The sequence below is a fragment of the Oncorhynchus clarkii genome, chromosome 11 (genome assembly GCF_045791955.1).
Source record: "Oncorhynchus clarkii lewisi isolate Uvic-CL-2024 chromosome 11, UVic_Ocla_1.0, whole genome shotgun sequence".
NCBI lineage: Eukaryota > Metazoa > Chordata > Actinopteri > Salmoniformes > Salmonidae > Oncorhynchus > Oncorhynchus clarkii.
The window spans coordinates 7,419,720-7,443,622 of NC_092157.1; the positions used below are offsets into that span (position 1 = coordinate 7,419,720).

The 23,903-nt window shown below is 41.0% G+C and overlaps 1 protein-coding gene across 1 annotated transcript in view; it reads left to right on the forward strand.

Annotated features, from left to right (window-relative positions):
* Positions 1-23,903, forward strand: part of LOC139420602 (WW domain binding protein VOPP1-like) — a 50,578-nt gene that overhangs the window by 12,523 nt on the left and 14,152 nt on the right. The window lies entirely within an intron of this gene.

The following is a 23,903-nucleotide window of genomic DNA, read 5'->3' on the forward strand; positions in this document are numbered from 1 at the left end:
GTGCCTCTGAAGAGATATGTCATGTAGGTAATGGAATGAGTGTGTGCCTCTGAAGAGATATGTCATGTAGGTAATGGAATGAGTGTGTGCCTCTGAAGAGATATGTAATGTAGGTAATGAAATGAGTGTGCGCCTCTGAAGAGATATGTCATGTAGGTAATGGAATGAGTGTGTGCCTCTGAAGAGATATGTCATGTAGGTAATGGAATGAGTGTGCGCCTCTAAAGAGATATGTCATGTAGATAATGGAAGAGATCAACATTTGTCCTCTTCCTCTTGCCTTTAAGCTCCTGACTGTGGACCACATATGTCCCCTGGTCATATGCCACCCTCTGTCTATGCCCCTACTGTCTCCCTCTCTGTTTCCAGCTGTACTGTCAAAAATGATAACAATCCTTAAACATTTTTTTTTTTTTTTAAAGAGTATGTCTATAGCTGCTGTGCTATCAGAGTGAAACTACACAACCCATCATATACAGACCAGAGAACTATGTCTACTGGAAGCACCGGTGTTCAGTCTTTACATGAAGACACAATGGGTGAATCAGATCATACCTCCAAGTTGTTTGCTGTCCAATGGTGTCTATGGGCAAGGGGGGGTAGTCGTAAAGTCCAAGCCCTGGTTAGAGGGCAGATCATCAGGAGGCTCCTGATTAATGCACAGGCCTCTGACTGCATGCTCCAGAAGGGATTCCCCTCGCCCACAGCCAAACGCCAGAGCTTTGTGCTTGGGGGTTTAAAAAGATTCAGGTTCTCCCTAAGGGGCCAGGCAAGAGTTCACTGAGCAGGAACCAATTATAGATAGCGCAGCGCATTTCTGAGGCCTGGAATAAGTGTTGGATTTGCATTTGCATCCACTCCGCCGTAGCGCTAATCATTCTACCCATCTGGATTTAATGCCTCCAGCCACGCCGAGTGTTCGGGGACGTATCGCGCCATAGCCGCGGCAGCGAATGATGGAGTGGCGGATAGAATGCGGCTGGGTTATGTACAGTGGTAATGCAATGAAGGACTTTTTGAGGCATTTGAGGAAAACGTGGCCATCAGTTGGAGAGGAGCAAAGGCAGAAGTGTTGGTCTGACACTGATCCCGTTCCCAATCACTCTCACACCTTCATATATACACACACGTGCCTGGTCCATTGCTCAGCCCTACTGCAGCCTAAACTTTGTTGTGAACGTTCAGAGGATGATATGGCGGCTCCCTGTTGCTCCCTGATATCAACCCTAATGTCCCGATCACTGTCCTTTCTCTCCCACTGTCAGGGAAATTGCTCGTCGCCAAATTGTGTGTGTGTGTGTGTGACTTTTGCAGATACCCAAATCGCTGCTTCTTCTCTCAAGCCATCAGTGTTTTTATAGTAGGTGTGTTGCCATGTCTCTCACATGTTTACTGGAGACATTATTACAACATACGGTCCCCGCAAGTGGCCACCGTCCGCTGATGGTACACACTAGAGTCAACTGTCACATCAGTGTGATTCTGTTCTTTGATTCAGCATTAGTTCTGCTTTCCCTCTTTCCCCTCCCTTCCTCTTGCTCTTCTGTCTCCTTTTCTCCCCCTCTGTCGCTCTCGCTCGCTCTTCTTCCTTCCCTCCTTCTCTCCTTCCTGCCTTCCCTCATTCAGATTAAACATTTGTGTTAGGGTAAAATCCAGGGTTTCATGATTAGAGGACCTTGGCTCGGGCCGTACCAGCTCGTAAATCACTTCATCTCCCTCTCTCGTTTCTCTTATCAATGTACTGAAGAGTGGGCCTACTCTGAATAATATCTGTCCAAAGGCAGCAGCGGGAGGCAACAAAGTGAACCTAGTTTTTGTTTACACAGCAGGTGTGCCTCAGAGAGGGGCATGAAGAATACAGGTGAGGCTGAGTTTTTTTTTTTCAGAATGCGAGTCTGCTGGGTCCAGAATGGGAGTCTGTTAGACAGCTAACTCTTTATCCTCAATATAGCAGGGGGTATAAAGTCATAACTCAGCTCACACATATGTAGAGCTGTTTGGGGTATTCAGTATTTTCTTTTATATAACTATACTTAGGTATTCACAGCCACATCCACTCCATGTGCATCTATGCACCGTGTGTATCTTCAACAGTTATATCCTCCCAGAGACAGTGGTCCCAGACCACATAGACAATTCAAAAATGCCTATAGATTGCTACTTCCTATATATGGATATATATGAAACACCCTGTGTTCAATAACACTCATATTATTATTATTAGTACTCCCAGACTAACATGGGTGGTGGTGGACGGAACCCCTAGATAACGTTATAGATGGGGGGGGCTCTGCTTATACAGAACTGGACAACTCAACTCACATTCACTCCACATTCACACTGGAGATAGTCCTCATTCACTCAGTACGTCATATCTAAATTTGAATCAGCTTAATATCCAAATTTGAATATGTCATATCACACAACTTTCACATCCACATTCACTTAGTACTATTCCCAAACATACTTGGTAATCTCCCGTATTACCCCATGTGCATCTTCAACGATTCTCATGTCGTTACTTCCTATGCACCTTATGGATCTTCATCTTATACATATAGAATCGTTGAATAGCACCTTTGCTATTATCAATGGCTACAGACCACATAGACATTTCTCTTATAAATGCCTACAGACAGCTGTCAGCGGGGCATGGCAACATTTCTTGTCTCTAATAATGTATTTGTTTTATTTAACTAAGACTAGCTGTAGCCCTTTTTCTGTCATACAGTAAAAAAAGTATTTAGTCAGCCACCAATTGTGCAAGTTCTCCCACTTAAAAAGATCAGAGAGGCCTGTAATTTTCATCATAGGTACACTTCAACTATGACAGAAAAAATGAGAATTTTTTTTTCTCCAGAAAATCACATTGTAGGATTTTTAATGAATTTATTTGCAAAGTATGGTGGAAAATAAATATTGATGAAAATTACAGGCCTCTGTCTGGCGCAAACCCAACACTTCTCACATTCACTTCGTGCGATTACTTGATTTGGTACTAGTAGTACCCTCCATTTTAATGTTTTATTGGGTAATTAATTTTTTAATTTTTATACTTTTTTCCATTTAATTTGACTTACTGAAATGAGTTGCCGTCCCTCAATTGTTTGCGGATGTCTCCTCCTAGGCAGATCACAGTAAGGGCCTGGTCTGGGCGTGTCTCGTCAATTTAGGTCAGATGGGAAATGATCCTTTATAAACTGGTTACAGACACGTTACATAGGGTTGGTTCCGGCATGTCTGGCACCATTTCCTATCTTATAGAACATATTCTGGGCGTTCTGCCAGATGGTCCTAAGGAGGAGGCCATGTCCCCCCCCCCCTCCATGCCTTTACCAAGCACAGGCAGGAACCAAGGATTATTTATGACACTAAGACCAAGATTAACATTTTCAAGGCTGCCTCTTCACATGATAAAAATGTCCATCACAGCTCAGTCTATGGTTTTGCATAAGGAAAAGTGAAGATATTTTTATTTATTACAGTGTTTTATTTTGGAAATGCTGATGACTGTAGTATGCTGAAGTCTCAACGAACCATTTCTGAATGGACCACCGCATACAATGTGTAACCATGCATACTTTTGTGTGTAGATGTAGTGTACCAACTCAGTGCCCTTGTGGTCATTGTCTGCACAGAGATTGGGAGTTCGATATTCGGCCGAGTTACACGAGAGAGCCCTTTTGGTGCACTCCTCTGCCATAGATGATCATTACACAGTTGCATCTTACTCTGGGAACAATAAAAGGCCACTTTCAAATGTGCAGTTTTGTCACGCAACACAATGCCACAGATGTCTCAAGTTTTGCAATTGGCATGCTGACAGCCGGAAAGTCCAGCAGAGCTGTTGCCATATGATTGAATGTTAATTTCTCTACCATAAGCCGCCTCCAATGTTGCTTTAGAGAATTTGGCAGTACATCCAAACGGCCTCACAACCGCAGACCACAACCATGCCAGCCCCGGACCTCCACATCCGGCTTCTTCACCTGTGGGATTGTCTGAGACCAGCCACCCGGACAGCTGGTGAAACTGTGGGATTGTCTGAGACCGGCCACCCGGACAGCTGATGAAACTGTGGGATTGTCTGAGACCGGCCACCCGGACAGCTGATGAAACTGTGGGATTGTCTGAGACCGGCCACCCGGACAGCTGATGAAACTGTGGGATTGTCTGAGACCGGCCACCCGGACAGCTGATGAAACTGTGGGATTGTCTGAGACCGGCCACCCGGACAGCTGATGAAACTGTGGGTTTGCACATCCGAAGAATTTCTGCACAAACTGTCTCAGGGAAAACTTCAGCTGCCTGCACTTCGATCTCACCAGGGTTTGACCTGACTGCAGTTCAGCGTCGAAAACAGACTTCAATGGTCAAATATTTACCTTCGATGGCCACTGGCATGCTTGCACGTGTTCTCTTCGCGGATGAATCCAGGTTTCAACAGTACCGGACAGATGGCATGCAGCGTGTATGGCGTTGTGTGGGCGAGCAGTTTGCTGATGTCAACGTTGTGAACAGCGTGCCCCGTGGTGGTGAGTTTATGGTTTGAGGCGGGCCTACTATATGGACAACGAACACAATTGCATTTTATCTATAGCAATTTTGAATATACAGAGATGCCAGGGAAAAAAACTGTTCAGGTGGTGGGAGGTTTTGGTCACTCTTGACCTGAACAGCTTGCAAGAGGGGAATCTTTGGAAGAGGGCGTGGAAAGGGGTCGGCCACTATCTTTCCAGCACGCGTCCTTGCCCTGGAGCCGTGCAGGACCCTCTTAGCAGCCCGGACAATCCGTTGCAGTGATGGAGGAGGTGAGGATAGACTCTGATGGGTGTTTTAGAACTTAATCAGTACACATTCAAAAGGAGGACTGAGGATCAAAACACCATACAATCACCAAACATTTCACTGAGGGAAAACAGATTTAAATAAATATTATAGTGATTGTCTGATTGGGAGCTACCATAGTCTACATTGTCTTGTTTATCATTTTACATGGGAAGTTTTATTAAATAGAGTCAGTAATAGAGGAGTCAAATCACGTACAGAGTCTCATCTGATCAGATGTTATCAGCAACCCAGAGCCATCTGTGGAAAGAGCACAAGAGTAAAAATATAAGTGCCAACAGAATAAATGTATCATTCAACATCCGATTCCACCTAAAACAATGACATGAGCCCTGTCCCAATTCATCTCTGCTCAACTCCTCACTTCCTCTCGCATCCTTCTTAAAACCCATTTGGAGGTCTTCGGCGAGGAACCTTTGGTTGTCTCCTCCCAATGGGGTTTTAGGAGGCCCGATGTTCAGTCCTTGCATCTATAGCTCTGTCTATGAATTTGAATGGTTACATTTTCTCCAGCCCCGTCCCTCAGATTTTTACGAAACGAGCTAGGAGAACGCTTTTGTTTCAACTGCTGATTGGCGCTTTAAGAGAAACATAAATGAGCATACATGTATGTTTTAATCCCTTTACAATGAAGATCTGTGATCTATTTGGATTTTTACGAATTATCTGTGAAAAACAGGTCCTGAGAAAGGGATGTTTTTTTTGCTGAGTTTATATCTGTGAGAATATCCAAAAGACACCCGGAAGTGGCATACTTGTGAGTGCAGGGATTTGAGACTTGACATGTCGTAAGGATTTCTTCAGGCGAACTGTCTGCCCTCAAAGTTATTTACTGCTGAAATGCAGTTCTGCTCGCTCAGTCACACGTTTAATTTGCGCTCGGCCACATTTCTTCTCTCTCTACACGAGTGTTAGCTCACGGATTGATGTTTCATCTTGCTCGCTCACGCCATCTAGTGCTCGTTCGACTTTTCCCACATGCTTCAAGAGGGCCACCATAATTCCTGTTCCCAAGAAAGCTAAGGTAACTGAGCTAAACGACTATCGCCCCGTAGCACTCACATCTGTCATCATGAAGTGCTTTGAGAGACTAGTCAAGCACCATATCACCTCCACCCTACCTGACACACTAGACCCACTCCAATTTGTTAACCTCTCCAAAAGGTCCATAGACGATGCAATCGCAATCACACTGTACACTGCCCTAACCCTTCTGGACAAGAGGAATACCTATGTAAGAATGCTGATCATCGACTACAGCTCAGCATTTAACACCATAGTACCCTCCAAACTCGTCATTAAGCTTGAGACCCTGGGTCTCGACCCCGCCCTGTGCAACTGGGTCCTGGACTTCCTGACGGGCCGCCCCCAGGTGGTGAGGGTAGGCAACAACATCTCCACCCCGCCGATCCTTAACACTGGGGCCCCACAAGGGTGCGTTCTCAGCCCTCTCCTGTACTCCCTGTTGACCCATGACTGCGTGGCCATGTACGCCTCCAACTCAATCATCAAGTTTGCAGACAACACTACAGTGGTAGGCTTGATTACCAACAACGACAAGACGGCCTACAGGGAGGAGGTGAGGGCCCTCATCTCATTTGTTTTGTTGACATTGAGTGTGAGGTTATTTTCCTGGTGTGAGGAAAATAACCTCACACTCAATGTCAACAAAACAAAGGAGATGATTGTGGACTTCAGGAAACAGCAGAGGGAGCAGCCCCCTATCCACATCAACGGGACAGTACTGGAAAGTTTTAAGTTCCTCGGCGTACACATCACGGACAAACTGAAATTGTCCACCCACACAGACGGCGCGGTGAAGAAGGCCCAGCAACGCCTCTTCAACCTCAGGAGGCTGAAGAAATTTGGCTTGTCACCAAAAACACTCACAAACTTTTACAGCTGCACAATCGAGAGCTTCCTGTCAGGCTGTATCACCGCCTGGTACGGCAACTGCTCCGACCACAACCGTAAGGCTCTCCAGAGGGTAGTGAGGTCTGCCCAACGCATCACCGGGGGCAAACTACCTGCCCTCCAGGACACCTACACCACCCGATGTCACAGGAAGGCCGAAAAGCTAATCAAGGACGACAACCACCCGAGCCACTGCCTGTTCACCCTGCTATCATACAGAAGACAAGGTCATTACAGGTGCATCAAAGCAGGGACCGAGAGACTGAAAAACAGCTTCTATCTCAAGGACATCAGACTGTTAAACAGCCATCACTAACATTGAGTGGCTGCTGCCAACATACTGACTCATCTCTAGCCACTTTAATAATGACAAATTGATGTTATAAATGTATCACTAGCCACTTTAAACAATGCCACTTTATGATTTTTTACATACCCAACATTATTCATCTCATATGTGTATATACTGTACTCTATACCATCTACTGCATCTTGCCTATGCTGCTCTGCACCGTTCGGCCATCGCTCATCCATTTATTTTTATGTACATACTCTTATTCAATTCTTTACACTTGTGTGTGTATAAGGTAGTTGTTGTGACATTGTTAGGTTAGATTACTTATTAGATATTACGGCATGGTCGGAACTAGAAGCACAAGGATTTCACTACACTCTCATGAACATCTGCTAACCATGTGTATGTGACCAATAACATTGCTAACCATGTGTATGTGACCAATAACATTGCTAATCATGTTTATGTGACCAATAACATCTGCTAACCATGTATATGTGACCAATAACATTGCTAACCATGTGAATGTGACCAATAACATCTGCTAACCATGTGACCATTAACATCTACTAACCATGTGACCATTAACATCTACTAACCATGTGACCAATAACATCAACTGACCATGTGTATGTGACCAATCACATCTGCTAACCATGTGTATGTGACAAATAACATCTGCTAACCATGTGTATGTTACCAATCACATCTGCTAACCATGTGTATGTGACAAATAACATCTGCTAACCATGTGTATGTTACCAATCACATCTGCTAACCATGTGTATGTGACAAATAAAATGTGATTTTGATCATCAAAACCTCTTTCTTTCACTTACTTGCTGTTTCGTTCAGTTGTTTCATTCTCAACCAGGATTTCTATGGAAAGCCAATTGGGTCTTTGCGTGTCAAAAAAGATACACGTCAAATAACACTATTGGACATGTCAGATAAGCTTGTTGACCAATCAGAACCTGAATATGACTGCATGTCACATAATTTAACTCATTCATACATTTTTACACATTGATTACACTGTCACTCGTATTTTATATGTCACAACGATTCGTCGATACACATGCTATGATGCTGGTAAAGTAGTCTCGAGCACCTACAGTGCTGGACATTAAAAAAATGTTTTTTTAAACCTAGGTAGCTCATGGATGCAAACAATGTTCTTCCCCATAAACATAGAAAAATGACCTGTTTCAGTAGCTATAGTTACTTAGCTAACTATATAGCTAGGTGTCATCATCTAAAATAACACAAATTTATAAGACAGTTCGTATTTGATTAATGGTGGTCGGACCCATCTATGTGAAGCTAGCCACAATAGTGGACTTTGCAGTTAGCCTTCAAAATAAAAGTATGGCATAATTCTATTTGTATTCATTTGCATCAGTCAATGACATACTTTTATTTTGAAGGCAAACAGCAAATTACACTATTATTCCTAATCCTTATTGTGGCAACACATAACCCGGTCCGGTCGAGCGTCACAAAACAGATGAAGCTAGCTGGCTGCTTATAACTTTAGCTTTGGGCAACAGGGTTAAGTAGCTGGCTAGCTATTTGTTTTCATGAACTAAAGCTCAATTTCAATAGGCTAACAACAAGTGGCAACCTAGCTAATACTTACTCACAAGGATTACTAAATCATTGCTAAGAACTATGAAAATGACTGGTTTCTTCTTCTTGTCATTTTCAGGCTGGTTGTATTGGTGCTAGCTAGGTACCAAGCTAATGCTAGCTACCCCAGAAGTTGCGGTCGAACAAATAATGCTTCATTACCAACGCGGTATTGTAAACACATCGTAAATCTTTGGCAAGACTTGCATTGATCAACAACCAACTTGACAGAGCTTGAAGAGTTTAAAAAATGTGCATAATATTGTACAATCCTGGTGTGCAAAGCTCTAATCGTTGCCAAATGTGAATACATACAGTTAAAGTCGGAAGTTTGCATACACCTTAGCCAAATACATTAAACTCCGTTTTTCACAATTCCTGACATTTAATCATAATAAAAATTGCCTGTCTTAGGTCATTTAGGATCACCACTTTACTTTAAGAATGTGAAATGGCAGAATAATATTAGAATGATTTATTTCAGCCTTTATTTCTTTCATTACATTCCCAGTGGGTCAGAAGTTTACATACACTCAATTAGTATTTTGTAGCATTGTTTATCTTGGGTCAAACGCTTCAGGTAGCCTTCCACAAGCTTTCCACAATAAGTTAGGTGAATTTTGACCCATTCCTCCTGACAGAGCTGGCGTAACTGAATCAGGTTTGTAGGCCTCCTTGCTCGCACACGCCTTTTCAGTTCTACCGACAAATGCTATAATGGATTCAGGGCTTTGTGATGGCCACTCCAATACCTTGACTTTGTTGTCCTTAAGCCATTTTGCCACAACTTGTCTGGAGATGTTGCTTCAATATATCCACATAATTGTCCTTCCTCATGAAGCCATCTATTTTGTGAAGTGCACCAGTCCCTCCTGCAGCAAAGCGAAAAGACGCACTGAGTTTGAAGGTTGGCCTTGAAATACAGCCACAGGTACACCTCCTCCAATAGACTCAAATTATGTCAATTAGCCCATCAGAAGCTTCTAAAGCCATGACATAATTTTCTGAAATTTTTCCAAGCTGTTTAAAGGCATAGTGTATGTAAACTTCTGAACCACTGGAATTGTGATACAGTGAATTATAACTGAAATAACTTCCCAAAACTATAGTTTGTTAACAAGAAATTTGTGGAGTGGTTGAAAAACGAGTTTTAATAACTCCAACCTAAGTGAGTGTAAACTTTCGACTTCAACTGTATTTTAAATGAGATTACAGGCTGTATCACGACACCAACATGTGGAAGAAGTGGGTAAGGAATACTTTCTGAATGCACTGTCGGCCTATCTGTGAATATGTCAAGTGAGCATGGGCAGCTAATAGCCATCAATGCATAGACAATTTAGTGGAAGATGCTGTGCTAGGGCCTGCAGTATACTCGGATGAAGTACCAGTATTTTAACAAGCTCTAAAATGTTACCCACAGGAGTTTTTCACAAGAAGGATATCATACATTATTCATGCGTTCCCTCCATCTCCGTAAATTAGTTTATTTTTGATCCTGTGTAACTGAGGCTTAACAAACAAACCCAGTTTCCCCACATCTCCGTAAACATGTCATGGGCCTGCGTCGCATCAATTACAAGGCCACTCGTCTGTCATGATAGAGACAAGACCGTACAGTGAGTGTCTCACTCAAATCCAAGGACACAATTTTAATATGTTAAATCTGCACTGGACTATATCATTCCTATAACCTATTATTATAGATTTGATTCTTAAACAAATACACTGTGGAAAAACAATTCAATTCTTAAAATGTCTGTACTTTGATACTGTATTGACACTGATTTTCGTATAAGTGCACAGTTCACTATCCAGAGCCTATGCTGTAAATGGAACGAAGTACGCAGCATCTTTGGGAAAAAAGGTTTGATGGGCACAAGGCCAGTTTGAAGAATTCCTCCAGAGGTTTCCCAACAAAAGCCTTTGACATCTCAACACTTTGCTCAAAGTACCAAGCTGTTGTTACAGATCAAGACTCTCCATGCCCTGGCCTTTTAAAAAGGCTTCCGGTCAAAACAGAGATCACTCTTGCTGAGTAAGAACATTGGCCTGTTCTATTCAGACTTTGTTTGAAACCCCCAAAGGGTGTTCATTGCCTTAGGTTGGTCAGAAATGTGTGTATGGTGCTTGTTGAGTATAAAAAATAGGGTTGACAGTATAGTATGTGCCACAGCTCTTTTCAGGGATTGCTGGAAACGTTGTCTGACTCTTCAAATCAAACAGGTCCTCAAACTTATTTAAATTTCAACCACCCAACACACTTGACGGATCCTACTAAAATAACCATGGCAGAACTTCATTTTGCCTGAGGAGCTCCTTCGAATATCAATTTTGACAGTTAGGGAGGGTACATTGACGAAGGCGTGAAGGGTTCAGTGCTGCTCTGGTAGATGTCATTGGCGCTATCTCTGAGTGGACAGCAGAGGAAGGTAACCGCTCATGGACTCATCCAGCCTAACCTTGCCACGCTGCAGGTTGATTGAGTTACTTACTCAGTGGATGGTTACTTGAGTGGATGGTGTGCCTGTTTTAAAGCTGAGATCCATGATTTGAGGAATTTAGCAACCAGCCAACAGCAGAGTATTTACAGTATGTGCAGTGATGTCCAGGTGAAAAATTGTGTTTGTTGTTTGAAGTAAAATCTCTGTTGTAATATAGCAAACAGAAGTGTCAGTTTCACTATGTGAAATGCAGCTTGTAAAGGGACATTACACTCCAAAAATAAGCTGTGTCTCAGGCCATCGGTTGTGTAGATCCAGCTGAATGGCTCAACCCCAAATTAAATAAAAAGATGAGCACTGCAAATTTGGAAATAACATGGTGCTCAGAATTGCGGTATAGGCCTATAACTGGAGCTGTATACTGATGCCTGGGACGTGGATTCATTTTGACATTTAAACTAGTCTTGCTGTGGTCTTGTTGAAAAGCTTCCATCTCTGTGCAAAATCATTCCATTTGGCTCTGGTAATGTCCTTGTCAGTGGCTCTCATTGACTATGTTAGTGTCCTTGTCAGTGGCTCTCATTGACTATGTTAGTGTCCTTGTCAGTGGCTCTCATTGACTATGTTAGTGTCCTTGGACATTTATCCCACTGGTCCTTAATGTCCTTTTTTATGTGTTGAAATTAACTGGACAGTATTGTTCTTAGACTGGTTAAGGACAGGTTAAGAATGTCAAAGCTCATTTGGCAATGTTAGATAATGTACTGTAGTATACTTGCCATAAAATATCAACATATTTTCTTTCTGACTTGTTTTGTAAACAAGTTGTTTACCACAGGTAAGATGTTTAGGTTCCCTAGCAACAGGGCTTTATTGTGCTCTCTCTACTCCTGCCTTTACTTTGACTGACTGAGGCTCAAATGGCAGGCTCTATAGTGCTAGGGCCGTGGTGGTCACGATAGTTTCAGCCAGTGATTGTCAAGCAAATAACTGTCGGTCTCACGGTAAATGACAGTTAATTAAGAAAACACATTTAGCCATCTCCTGGCTTTCACACAGCCTACAAGCCACTGATGCAGCCCTTTGGAACATCTAAAACAAAATAAATCCATGTAATATAGTCTACACCTTCACAATAAATCCATGTAATATAGTCTACACCTTCACAATAAATCCATGTAATATAGTCTACACCATCACAATAAATCCATGTAATATAGACTACACCATCACAATAAATCCATGTAATATAGTCTACACCTTCACAATAAATCCATGTAATATAGTCTACACCATCACAATAAATCCATGTAATATAGCCTACACCTTCACAATAAATCCATGTAATATAGTCTACACCATCACAATAAATCCATGTAATATAGTCTACACCATCACAATAAATCCATGTAATATAGACTACACCATCACAATAAATCCATGTAATATAGTCTACACCATCACAATAAATCCATGTAATATAGTCTACACCATCACAATAAATCCATGTAATATAGTCTACACCATCACAATAAATCCATGTAATATAGTCTACACCATCACAATAAATCCATGTAATATAGTCTACACCATCACAATAAATCCATGTAATATAGTCTACACCATCACAATAAATCCATGTAATATAGTCTACACCTTCACAATAAATCCATGTAATATAGTCTACACCTTCACAATAAATCCATGTAATATAGTCTACACCTTCACAATAAATCCATGTAATATAGTCTACACCATCACAATAAATCCATGTAATATAGTCTACACCTTCACAATACATCCATGTAATATAGTCTACACCTTCACAATACATCCATGTAATATAGTCTACACCTTCACAATAAATCCATGTAATATAGTCTACACCTTCACAATAAATCCATGTAATATAGTCTACACCATCACAATAAATCCATGTAATATAGTCTACACCTTCACAATAAATCCATGTAATATAGTCTACACCGTCACAATAAATCCATGGAATATAGTCTACACCTTCACAATAAATCCATGTAATATAGTCTACACCATCACAATAAATCCATGTAATATAGCCTACACCATCACAATAAATCCATGTAATATAGTCTACACCATCACAATAAATCCATGTAATATAGTCTACACCATCACAATAAATCCATGTAATATAGTCTACACCTTCACAATAAATCCATGTAATATAGTCTACACCATCACAATAAATCCATGTAATATAGACTACACCATCACAATAAATCCATGTAATATAGTCTACACCATCACAATAAATCCATGTAATATAGTCTACACCATCACAATAAATCCATGTAATATAGTCTACACCATCACAATAAATCCATGTAATATAGTCTACACCTTCACAATAAATCCATGTAATATAGTCTACACCATCACAATAAATCCATGTAATATAGTCTACACCATCACAATAAATCCATGTAATATAGTCTACACCATCACAATAAATCCATGTAATATAGTCTACACCATCACAATAAATCCATGTAATATAGTCTACACCATCACAATAAATCCATGTAATATAGTCTACACCTTCACAATAAATCCATGTAATATAGTCTACACCATCACAATAAATCCATGTAATATAGTCTATCTACACCATCACAATAAATCCATGTAATATAGTCTACACCATCACAATAAATCCATGTAATATAGTCTACACCTTCACAATAAATCCATGTAATATAGTCTACACCTTCACAATAAATCCATGTAATATAGCCTACACCTTCACAATAAATCCATGTAATATAGTCTACACCTTCACAATAAATCCATGTAATATAGTCTACACCATCACAATAAATCCATGTAATATAGTCTACACCTTCACAATAAATCCATGTAATATAGTCTACACCATCACAATAAATCCATGTAATATAGTCTACACCATCACAATAAATCCATGTAATATAGTCTACACCATCACAATAAATCCATGTAATATAGTCTACACCATCACAATAAATCCATGTAATATAGTCTACACCATCACAATAAATCCATGTAATATAGTCTACACCTTCACAATAAATCCATGTAATATAGCCTACACCTTCACAATAAATCCATGTAATATAGCCTACACCATCACAATAAATCCATGTAATATAGTCTACACCATCACAATAAATCCATGTAATATAGTCTACACCATCACAATAAATCCATGTAATATAGTCTACACCATCACAATAAATCCATGTAATATAGCCTACACCTTCACAATAAATCCATGTAATATAGCCTACACCTTCACAATAAATCCATGTAATATAGCCTACACCTTCACAATAAATCCATGTAATATAGTCTACACCATCACAATAAATCCATGTAATATAGTCTACACCATCACAATAAATCCATGTAATATAGCCTACACCTTCACAATAAATCCATGTAATATAGCCTACACCTTCACAATTAATCCATGTAATATAGTCTACACCATCACAATAAATCCATGTAATATAGCCTACACCTTCACAATATATCCATGTAATATAGTCTACACCTTCACAATAAATCCATGTAATATAGTCTACACCATCACAATAAATCCATGTAATATAGTCTACACCATCACAATAAATCCATGTAATATAGTCTACACCTTCACAATAAATCCATGTAATATAGTCTACACCTTCACAATAAATCCATGTAATATAGTCTACACCTTCACAATAAATCCATGTAATATAGTCTACACCTTCACAATAAATCCATGTAATATAGTCTACACCATCACAATAAATCCATGTAATATAGACTACACCATCACAATAAATCCATGTAATATAGTCTACACCATCACAATAAATCCATGTAATATAGTCTACACCATCACAATAAATCCATGTAATATAGTCTACACCATCACAATAAATCCATGTAATATAGTCTACACCATCACAATAAATCCATGTAATATAGTCTACACCATCACAATAAATCCATGTAATATAGTCTACACCATCACAATAAATCCATGTAATATAGTCTACACCATCACAATAAATCCATGTAATATAGTCTACACCATCACAATAAATCCATGTAATATAGTCTACACCTTCACAATAAATCCATGTAATATAGTCTACACCATCACAATAAATCCATGTAATATAGTCTACACCATCACAATAAATCCATGTAATATAGTCTACCTACACCATCACAATAAATCCATGTAATATAGTCTACACCATCACAATAAATCCATGTAATATAGTCTACACCATCACAATAAATCCATGTAATATAGTCTACACCATCACAATAAATCCATGTAATATAGTCTACACCTTCACAATAAATCCATGTAATATAGTCTACACCTTCACAATAAATCCATGTAATATAGTCTACCTACACCATCACAATAAATCCATGTAATATAGTCTACACCATCACAATAAATCCATGTAATATAGTCTACACCATCACAATAAATCCATGTAATATAGTCTACACCTTCACAATAAATCCATGTAATATAGTCTACACCTTCACAATAAATCCATGTAATATAGTCTACACCATCACAATAAATCCATGTAATATAGCCTACACCTTCACAATAAATCCATGTAATATAGTCTACACCATCACAATAAATCCATGTAATATAGTCTACACCTTCACAATAAATCCATGTAATATAGCCTACACCTTCACAATAAATCCATGTAATATAGCCTACACCATCACAATAAATCTATGATTTATTTTAGACAGGTCTAAAGAAACATGTTATGAAGAAAATGTAGTCTGTCTGAAGAACATAATAGAGCACTGAGTTGTCATGATGTGGCTATGCCAAATGGCTGTGGGCTACACTAGTTCATTTAACAGACAAGTTTTGCTTCCAATTCCATGGCATTTAAAATATATATTTAATAGTATGAAGAATACAATTGAAAAAAAATATATATATATATATATTCTCCAAACGATTTGAGGGAGTGTGCACATGGGGCTTCTGTGTTGAGCTGTCAAATAAATAGGTACTCTATGCTTAGTTATGAATGTAGCTTTTTAGTTGTTCTACAAGTGTTGGGCTACATGTTTAGATTTTTAATACATTCTAAGGCTGAGACTAATGATGATTTATTTTTAAAAAAGCTCTGTTTTGTGTTTTTGCGCAGGCTGTACACACCAATAGTCTCTCATTCACAATTTTGACAAGCACTCGAATTTCACAGCGCAATCCCCTTTGTGACCGTAATGCATCCTAAACACAATCCATGCTTTTTGCGGCCCTATGCGCTGCACTCCCATGGCTCTCCGTCACGTGATCGAGTCTTTCTCACTGGCTACAAGGGAAGACGGACAGGTCGGGACGAAACTGCGCGCGCCCTTATCCAATTCCGAGGTGCATATTGAAGATATTTGAAGAACTGTCCACATTTACTTTTCGTCAGCCAACAAAATGAGTACCCTGAACAAAAGCACTAGCTTATGTCCATAGTACAAATGTTGACCTGTTCTGTGCGATAAATAAATATTACAAACTAGTCTGGGACAGTTGTGGGGTACAGTAAATCCCAAATTAATACAACCACTAGCATTCAAAAACCTTTTTAATCAATGTGGCTGACGCAACAGATCAGATTGTTTAGCTTAAAATGTTGATAAACTATTAGTCTATTTCTTCGCATTATCAGAGCAGCAAAGAGCACATGGCAGTAGGCTATAAGCACCAATGTGATTATGAATGTAATGCTTTTATTAGGAAGGTGCATTTTTTATGGTTAAAATGATCTTCCCCAAACTTGAAACTCACACACTGCTTATGTATGTAGTTAGGCTCTACACCCCTTGTAAAGCAGAATAATGTGCTTCATTTTAAGATATTAAGACCTTATTTGGCCATATAAACCTTATCAAAACATATAGGCCTATGGGCAAGACTACATGAGGTGTGAGACTGATTCGAACAAGTCACAAAAAAAGGCAGTTTCTTATGCTGGGCATCATTCTCAGGCAATAATATAAGTCACAAGTGATAGGCTACTATTGACAGCCATCGGACTATTCTTGATTCAATCTTTACATATACTAAATAATGAAATTGGTTTTGATTTAGAATGGACCTTAATCATGCACCTGTCTTGAAACGGGCAGCGGGGAAAAAAATGTGTGTCATCTATGCGCTTAAATAGTGAATGGAGGACGCTTTTGCCCATGGTTGATTTTCATACCAGCCAGGTAGGCTATACTCCTGTTGTAAATATAAGCAATGTGCTTAATATTAGGAAAGTTGAGAAATAAATATAGTATGTCTAGCCTATAGAAAGCTGATGGGATCCTCCTCTTTTTATTAGCGGCCATCACTCCATTCTCCCGCAATTTAAAAACCTATAGAAATGTTGCGCAATATGGGCTCTCATAAAGTGTTTGATAAAATTTTCGATCACATTTACATTGATGTCAGAGGGATTAGAGGGACAATAGAGTGCTGAGTACCAGGCAGTTAGAATGTTCAGTAGGCTACTAATGACTACCAGCAGCATCAGAGCTTGGAGAAGCCTAATTACCGTGACTAAACGGTCACGTGGAATTTGACTGCCTTCATGACTCATGACCACCGGTGTGGCAGTAATATGGTCACCCCAACAGCCCTATATAGTGCACTACTTTTGGTCAAGGCTCTATTCAAAACCAGTGCACTATATAGGGAATAGGGTGCCATTTCAGACACAGGCAATGTCACCAGCATTATATACCTACTGGTGAAGTAAACCTTTTTAAAACAAATTGGCCTTTTGATAGAAGCGGCTTGTCATTTTGTCAAGTTCATGAACCCACCTGGAGGGAAGCAACTGTTGATCCCTGCTTCATCACAGGGTACTGAGCTTCATTGGTGATAAATCATCTCTCCAAACCAAAACAGATTGAGTTGGGATTGTGTGTTGTTGCCATGGGAACCCACCGCTGTGGAGCAACAAGAACACACACATACACATTCTGCCTGGGTTAGACATCACATTGCTTGCTTAGCCAGTACCACTTCCACCTGATACCTGGCTGGAACTCAGGGCCTTTGTTAACACACATGACCGCCCTCCTTGACAACGTTCCAACAAATAATTAGACTAATAAATAGACAATTAAACACCTGGGTGATAGATGTGCAGAAGATGAGTGCGCAGGTAGAGATACTGGGGTGTAAAGAAGCAAAATAAATAACAGTATGGGGGATGAGGTAGTTGGATGGGCTATTTAAAGATGGGCTATGTACATGTGCAGTGATCTGTGAGCTCCTCTGACAGCTGTGCTTAAAGTTAGTGAGGGAGATATGAGTCTCCAGCTTCAGTGATTTTTACAGTTCGTTCCAGTCATTGGCAGCAGAGTACTGGAAGGAAAGGCAGCCAAAGCAGAAATTGGCTTTGGGGGTGACCAGTGAGATATACCTGCTGGAGCGTGTGCTATGGGTGCGTGTTGCTATGGTGACCAGTGAACTGCGATAAGGCGGGGCTTTGCCTAACAAAGACTTATAGATGACCTGGAGTCAGTGGGTTTGGCGATGAATATAAAGCAGGTCCAGCCAACGAGAGCATACAGGTCGCAGTGGTGGGTACTATATTGGGCTTTGGTAACAAAACGGATGGCATTGTGATAGACTGCATACAATTTGCTTAGTAGAGTGTTGGAGGCTATTTTGTAAATGACATCGCCGAAGTCAAGGATCGGTAGGATAGTCAGTTTTACGAGGGTATGTTTGGCAGCATGAGTGAAGGATGCTTTGTTGTGAAATAGGAAGCTGATTCTAGATTTAATTTTGGATTGGAGATGCTTAATGTGAGTCTGGAAGGAGAGTTTACAGTCTAACCAGACACCTAGGTATTTATAGTTGTCCACATATTCTAAGTCAGAACCGTCCAGAGTAGTGATGCTGGATGGGCGGGCAGGTGTGGGCAGCGATCGGTTGAAGCATTTAGTTTTACTTACATTTAAGAGCAGTTGGAGGCCACGGATGGAGTGTTGTATGGCATTGAAGCTCGTCTGGAGGTTAGTTAACACAGTGTCCAAAGAAGGGCCAGAAGTATACAGAATGGTGTCGTCTGCATAGAGGTGGATCAGAGAATCACCCGCAGCAAGAGCGACATCATTGATGTTTACAGAGAAAAGAGTCGGCCCGAGAATTGAACCCTGTGGCACCCCTATAGAGAATGCCAGAGGTCCCGGACGACAGGCCCTCCGATTTGACACACTGAACTCTGTCTGAGAAGTAGTTGGTGAACCAGGCGAGGCAGTCATTAGAGAAACCAAGGCTGTTGAGTCTGTCGATAAGAATGTGGTGATTGACAGAGTCGAAAGCCTTGGACAGGTCGATGAAAACAGCTGCACAGTGTTGTTTCTTATCGATGGCGGTTACGATATCGTTTAGGACCTTGAGCGTGGCTGAGGTGCACCCATAACCAGCTCGGAAACCAGATATTCCCTTGATAACTGCTGGAATTTGGACCAACTTTTGGTATTTTCTCTGGTGAAGTAAAAGTTGTCAAAAACATAAATGGTAAAGTACAGATACCCTCCAAAAATACTTTTAAAGGTATTTTTACACCGTTGCCAAAAGGTACCAATTGGATGCCTCCGTCCACGACATTTCAAATTAGCTGTGGCATGAGTTTACGTTATATTCTTAACTCTGTTACATACCAGTGTGTGTGCTACAGTGAGCAGCAATAGTATTGGGACAATGACCATTTTTGGGGGGCTCTGTACTCCAACACTTTGGAGTTGAAATGGTACAATGACTGAGGTTAAAGTTCAGACATTCTGTTCTTTATTTACAACCAAAGTGACTCCAATGACAATACATTATTTACCATTCATTTGTGTTGGGCACAAAATAATCTGAAAACACAACCAAAACAAACCGCAAATGCATCCAAGTTTGTACAGTCAAAAGCTTGAAGTAATCATTAAGTGCTAAGAATATGGAGCCAAATACAAAACGTTTGACTAAATTAATACAAGTACATTTGTCCCAATACTTTCGGTCCCCTAAATATGGGGGACTATGTACAAAAAGTGCTGTAATTTCTAAACGGTTCACCCGATATGATTGAAAATACCCTCAAATTAAAGCGGACAGGCCGAACTTTAACCTCCTAGTCATAGTATCATTTCAAAGCCAAAGCGCTGGAGTACAGAGCTGAAACCACAACAAATGGGTTACTGTCCCAATACTTTGGAGCTCAATGAATTGTCACTTGATTATCTTAATGACTGTCTTATCTGGTTAAGGGCTTTAGATAAGTATATAGAGCCGTAGTTAGTGTTCTGGTGACGAGGATGGCAGGGAAAGAGAGCAGGATCTTCCAATCAGATCCAGGCTGTATCTCCTGACCTTGCCCTGGGGAGGTGTGTTTTTGTCTTGTCTAGGGTTTTTGTAATTCCATGGGGTTTTGGTATGTCTAGGTATATATAGGTCTATGGTGGCCTGAATTGGTTCCCAACAGAGACAGCTGTTTACCGTTGTCTCTGATTGGGGGATCCTATTTAGGTTGCCATTTTCCATGTTGGTTTTGTGGGTTGTTGTCTATGTGTAGTTGCCTGTCAGCACTCGCGTTATAAAGCGTCACGTTAGTTTGTTTAGTGTTCTTCGTTGAATTAAAGAAGAATGTATGCTTATCACGCTGCGCCTTGGTCTCATCATTACGACGAACGTGACATAAGTAAAATAATAATAAACATCTTCCCACGGCCATGGCAGAGGGAGATCGGAGGGGGGAGGGGGGGGGGTGGTGATGGATGGGCGTTGAATAAAGATTGTGTGCTCTCTCCTGACATATCTATTGATCCACCCTGCTTCTGACCCTCTCTTCCCCCTGTCAGCGAGAACCAAACCAAGCACGACAGCGGTAAGAGACCGGTCGTAAGGAGTAAAGTAAAAAAAAACACCATTAGCTGACTGTGTTGATATAGTTCTGCTTGTTGCCATGACTTATTTGGAAGGCATGTAGCAGGATTCTAGAACAGCTGGAACAGAATCACTGCCCAAATCTTTCATTTTGAGGAACACTGAATAATTCAGACATGCAGTATTGGCAGCTCCCATCTCCTACTTTCAGCCGAGTAGTATCAAAGGGCAACAGAATGTATAATTGACATTACTTAGTAATGAAGAATCCTTTTTTTCGGTCCAGCATCAGAGGTTCAAACGCTGTGTTGTAAAAAAAAATAAAAAAAATAAATGTGTTAGTTTATTTATGGGAAGCATGGCATTGTCAGACATCCAGGGTCCTCATGCCGCTGCACAGAGATTTCAGGCTTCTGCATTATCTAAGACCCTGTCTGTGCCTGGTATTGAAGCTATGTTTTTAGCTCTAATCACAAATCATTTGGACATGGCTTTTGCAGCCAGGAGGTGTTCAAAAGTGCCTCATGCACCTAATGGACTTTTTGCACGCAATGTATATAGACTCACTTTTTTTTTCTACTGTGTTATTGACTTGTTAATTGTTTACTCCATGTGTAACTCTGTGATGTCTGTTCACACTGCTATGCTTTATCTTGGCCAGGGTCACAGTTGTAACTGAGAACTTGTTCTCAACTAGCCTACCTGGTTAAATAAAGGTGAAATAAAAATAAATAAAAACATTATAAAGTGGGCTCATTCTCAAAACACAAAACTTCTAAAACACCAAATCAGTAACTTATTCTTTTAGACTTTTCATTACATTAAAACAGAAATCCGATTTTAAATATAACCACACTCAAGAAGCCAGTTGCAAAAGTTACTTTCAAATAATCTGTCACCACATAAAACCCGCAGAGCACCAGACCCACCAGGCTCTTGTTGAATCGATGGTGAAATATATTGACCCTTCACACTTGACCTTTTACCTCCTCATCTCCTTTGTTGTCAATCAGCTGTGGGGACATCGTGGCGTAGTCCCTCGCCGCAGTACTTTTGTTGCCAGCTCTTTCCCCAGACAGCCGTGACATTGTAAAACGGCATCCACGGTCAGCAGGGCTAATTGGGTGGAGTGTAGAAGTTTAGCATCAGGAGACTGTGCTGCCGCCTCGCTGTCTGACTCCATTACATGCTGCTGTGTGGAGGAATCGACACCGGGCCTGGGGGGGGGTTAGTTAACACAAACGTATCTCAGAATGATAATGCAAAAAAATACAAGATGTTTATGCAGCCCCTGTCTAATGCATTACATGAGCTGTATGCAGAACCTTGTCTGTAATTCTGTGGTGCGACACTGAACCTGCCTGGTCAAAATAGAGATGAAATGGAAATGAGAAATGCCAATAATGATTTGGGTACACCGTACATTGAAGGGCGGTTTTGCACTTGAACTGAAATGTCATTTTCCAGACATGGTTTAATATAGTCTCAGATTTGCACTAGTCTGGATTATAAATCTGAATTCCAAGAGGCCAATTAGTTAGTCTAGAGCTAAGTGAAGGTTTTAAATTAAATCTGGCCAAATGCAGGTTTAATTTCAGATGAATGGATGTTTGCCCCCAGGTTGACCTTGACAATGAGAGAAACTGGATTACCTGGACTATTTCAATGATGATCTCAGAGCACCACCGAGACCAGACAGAAGGACGGTTAGAGACCAGAGCAACCCACCAAATCATTTTTGATGAAATCAAATTTCCTTGACCGTTTTTTTCCATACAATGAAAATGGAGCTGACGTAATTTGTTTGCTTTTGAGCCAAGGCTTTCGTCTGACTCTGTCTTAGGGGGAGGTCCCATCCCTTCTTCCCGACATGTTCTGATCACCTGACTCTGTCTTAGGGGGAAGTCCCATCCCTTCTTCCCGACATGTTCTGATCACCTGACTCTGTCTTAGGGGGAAGTCCCATCCCTTCTTCCTGACATTCTGATCACCTGACTCTGTCTTAGGGGGAGGTCCCATCCCTTCTTCCTGACATGTTCTGATCACCTGACTCTGTTTTAGGGGGAAGTCCCATCCCTTCTTCCCGACATTCTGATCACCTGACTCTGTTTTAGGGGGAAGTCCCATCCCTTCTTCCCGAAATTCTGATCACCTGACTCTGTCTTAGGGGGAAGCCCCATCCCTTCTTCTTCCCGACATTCTGATCACCTGACTCTGCTTTGGGGGAAGTCCCATCCCTTCTTCCTGACATTCTGATCACCTGACTCTGTCTTAGGGGGAAGTCCCATCCCTTCTTCTTCCCGACATGTACTGATCACCTGACTCTGTCTTAGGGGGAAGTCCCATCCCTTCTTCCCAACATGTTCTGATCACCTGACTCTGTTTTAGGGGGAAATCCCATCCCTTCTTCTTCCCAACATGTACTGATCACCTGACTCTGTTTTAGGAGGAAGTCCCATCCCTTCTTCCCGACATGTACTGATCACCTGACTCTGTCTTAGGGGGAAGTCCCATCCCTTCTTCCCAACATGTTCTGATTACCTGACTCTGTTTTAGGGGGAAGTCCCATCCCTTCTTCCCGACATGTTCTGATCACCTGACTCTGTTTTAGGGGGAAGTCCCATCCCTTCTTCCCAACATGTTCTGATCACCTGACTCTGTCTTAGGGGGAGGTCCCATCCCTTCTTCCCAACATGTTCTGATCACCTGACTCTGTTTTAGGGGGAAGTCCCATCCCTTCTTCTTCCCAACATGTACTGATCACCTGACTCTGTTTTAGGGGAAGTCCCATCCCTTCTTCCCAACATGTTCTGATCACCTGACTCTGTCTTAGGGG